General features: G+C 42.8%; 1 long non-coding RNA gene across 1 annotated transcript in view; it reads left to right on the top strand.

The window, feature by feature from the left end:
* Positions 1-1,722, top strand: part of LOC109513065 (uncharacterized) — a 13,705-nt gene extending 11,983 nt beyond the window's left edge. The window contains exon 3 of the long non-coding RNA XR_002167650.1: positions 1,709-1,722. This is a non-coding gene — a long non-coding RNA (uncharacterized LOC109513065). The remainder of the gene's footprint in view (positions 1-1,708) is intronic.
* The last annotated feature ends 2,125 nt before the right edge of the window (positions 1,723-3,847 follow it).

Genomic DNA, 3,847 nt, shown 5'->3' with positions numbered 1-3,847 from the left:
CAAAATGCCCCCCCCCCCCGTGAAGATAACTGTGGGACATTTGGTGCATTTTTTTTTTTCAGAACACAAAAAACGTTACAATTCGTTCACAACGGTTGTTCTTCACCACTGTTTCCACCTTGTTTGGTCTTCTTCGCTCTAAATTGCATAAAGAGCCCCATTGGGACGTGCACGGAAGAAGTCCGTTTGTTCTCTCTTCTGGTCATAGTTTGTCATTGCAACCTTCTGAAAAATAACATTTGACCACTGCCATCGAAAAATTAGCAATCGTAAAAAATGGCCACCCAGTGAAGATAATTCTGTGACATTTCATGGATTTTTAAAAACATTTCTGAACACAAAAACGTGACAATACACAGCGGTCGTTCTTCAACAGTTTCCACATTGTATATGGCTCTTCTTTGCTCTGAAATGCGAGAGCCTTCTTTGGCCGTGCACAGCAAGCGCCGATAGCTTCCCTCTGCTCGTCAGAGTTAGTCACTGTCACCTTCTGAAAGAATTCCATTTTATTTCTTAATACCTGACAAGAGAGCTCCACTTGGACGTACAAGACAAAAGTCGATGACTGCCTTCTGCTGGTCATAGTTTGTCATTGCAACCTGATGAAAGAATACAATCTTGCTGTATTTCTTACCCTGAAAAGTCGATCACTGCCGTCTGTTGGTCACAGTTTGTCATTGCAACCCTTTTCAAGAAGATCATAATAGTTCTTATTTCCCTCAAAAAATCAGCAGTTACACATGAAGGCAGTTCTGTGAAGATCATTTTGTGACATTTTATGGATTTTTAAAAATTTCTGAACGAAAACATGACAATTAATTCACAATGGTGGTTCTTCCTCCTTGTTTCCACCTTGTGTATTGACCTTCTTCGATGTCAGTTGCGAGAGCCCCATTGTGACGTGCACGGCAGAAGTCCGTGACTGCCCTCTGCTGATAATAATTTGTCATTGCAACATCCTCGAAGGATACAGTTCCACACGATTTCTGATGACAATCGAAAAATCAGCAGGAACACAAAATGACGCCCCTGTGAAGATAATTGTGTGCCATTTAGTGGATTTTTTTTTTCAGAACACAAAAAACGTGACAATTCTTTCACAACGGTCATTTTTCACCACTGTTTCTGTTAAGATTGTATGTTTGCCTTTTACAACTGAGCCAGTAGAGGGCAATATAACTCTACTTTTGTTCATGGTGAGTGACGTAGTCGGCCCGAGAAAAGGGACACGCCTTTTCTTTGCTTTCTCTTCTTCTCTCCACCTGTTCAATAAAACACCTCACTCAACATGTCATTCTTGGATGTTAGGCAGAAGGATGCCAATCTGCACGCGCTGTGAAGCAACTCTGCTAACAGTTTCCACCCTGTTTTCGGATCTTCTTCACTCTCAATTGCGAGAAGGGCCCTATTGCAACGTGCAAGGCAAAAGTCGATTACTGCCCTTTTGTGGTCACAGTTTTTCATTGCACCCTTTTGAAAGATGACCATATTATTTATTACCCTCGAAAAATCATCAGGAACACAAAGTGCCCAGCTTGTGAAGATAATTTTCTGACAACTGATGGATTTTTTTCCATTTCTGAAAACAAAAAACATTGCTATTCATTGATGACGGTTGTTCTTCCCCACTGTTTCCACCTTGTTTTTGGCTCTTCTTCGCTCTCAAATGCGAGAAGAGCCCCATTGGGACGGACGTGCATGGGAAAAGTCCGTCTATTCCATCTACTGGGAATAGTTTTTCATTGCAACGTTCTTAAAAAGAACATTTCTGACTGCCATCGAAAAATTAGCAATACAACAAAATAGCCACCCAGTGAAGATAATTCTGTGACATTTCATGGATTTAAAAAAAAAAAATCTTTCACAACGGTCGTTCTTCAGTTGTTTCCACATTGTGGATGGCTCTTCTTTGCTCTGAAATGCGAGAGCCCTCTTTGGCCGTGCACAGCAAGAGCTTCCCTCTGCTCGTCAGAGTTCGTCACTGTCACCTTCTGAAAGAATACCATTTTATTTCTCAATACCTGACAAGAGAGCTCCACTTGGACGTGCAAGGCACGTTGGCTGCTAGTCATAGTTTGTCATTGCAACCTGATCAAAGAATACCATCTTGCTGTGTTTCTTACCCTGAAAAGTCAATCACTGCGGACTGTTGGCCACAGTTTGTCATTGCAACATCCTTGAAGAATACCACACGATTTCTGATGACAATCGAAAAATCAGCAGGAACACAAAATGCCCCCGTTGTGAAGATAATTGTGTGACATTTGCTGGATTTTTTTTTTTTTTTTTAATTTCAGAACACAAAAAACGTTTCAATTAGTTCACAACGATCGTTTTCACCACTGATTCCCCCGTGTTTTCGGATCTTCTTCACTCTCAATTGCGAGAAAGGCTCCATTGGGACGTGCAAGGCAAAAGTCGATGACTGCACTTTTGTGGTCAGTTTTTCATTGCACCCATTTGAAAGATGACCATATTATTTATTACCATTGAAAAATCATCAGGAACACAAAATGCCAAACTTGTGAAGATAATTTTGTGACAACTGATGGATTTTTTTCCGTTTCTGTAAACAAAAAATATTGCTATTTATTCACAACGGTCGTTCTTCCCCACTGTTTCCATCTTGTTTTTGGATCTTCTTCGCTCTGAATTGCGAGAAGAGCCCCATTGGGACGTGCACAGTCGAAGTCCGTATATTCCCTCTTCTGGTCATAGTTTGTCATTGCAACCTTCGCGATTTATTTTGAAGGCTTTGCTTGCAAGTCCCGGCACTCTGGGCCTATTTTTGCTTCGCGCAGCGACAGCAGGTCCAAGCCGGCAGCACCCGCCACCCACACACACACGCCATGATGAGAAACAGCCTGAAACTGAGTCTTGCGATGCACTTTTGCAGCCTGTTAACTATCGTAGCTCACACGTACCCTTTTAAAGTGCTTCCCTGGGCCTTCCTAGATTCCTATTCTTTACCCGTGCCCTCGGTGAATTGTACACGAAGCAAACTCTGAATGAGAATCATGACAATAAAAGATAGAGCGAAACAGCTCTGATCACAAGCTGCAATAGCAGACTGCTGAGGGCTAACAAATTTCGGTGACGTAATCACGCGCCACCGTAAATTCAAGATTTACCTGCTTTATTTTATTTTTAAATTTTTTTTTTTTTTTTTTTTTTGAAAATGAGACTGATAGGATGATTAAGGTGCAGCGTACATTAACTCAAAAATATATGACTAACATGTACAAAGACACACAAATGGTTGTTTGTTTTTTTTTTGTCTTCGACACTCCTCGGATCTACTTGGGACCTGTCTGAGATCTACCAGTAGATCAGGATCGACGTAATGGGCACCCCTGGTCTATTCCCTCTTCTGGTCATAGTTTGTCATTGCAACCTTCACGATGTATTTTGAGGGCTTTGCTTGCAAGTCCCGGCACTCTGGGCCTTTTTTTGCTTCGCGCAGCCACAGCGGGACAAAGCAGGGCGGCAACCGTTAATTTCGGGACATTGCTAGTGTGCGCGGTGATTTTTTTCAGCTTTTACTTTTAATCCGCGCCTCTCTGGGCCCTACAAAAAACCCAAAACGGCAAGGGGAGGGGATAGGTTCACTTCCAGACAGCTACGGGTTGCCGAGGCAACATTTGACACACAACGCAAGCAACACGGCGAGGTTTTTCAGGCCTTGCTTGCAAATCCCTGCACTCCGAGCCTATTTTTGCTTCGCGCAGCGACAGCGGGACCAAGCCGGCGGCACCCGTTAATTTCCGGACATTGCGTGTGCGCAGTGATTTTTTTTTCAGCTCTTACTTGTAGTCCGCGCCAATCTTGCCCCTACAAAAAATCCAAA

Source organism: Hippocampus comes, unplaced genomic scaffold (genome assembly GCF_001891065.2).
Source record: "Hippocampus comes isolate QL1 unplaced genomic scaffold, H_comes_QL1_v1.1 scaffold180, whole genome shotgun sequence".
Lineage (NCBI taxonomy): Eukaryota > Metazoa > Chordata > Actinopteri > Syngnathiformes > Syngnathidae > Hippocampus > Hippocampus comes.
Note: the sequence above shows the minus strand (reverse complement) of the source record. Positions and strands in the feature narration are given on the sequence as shown.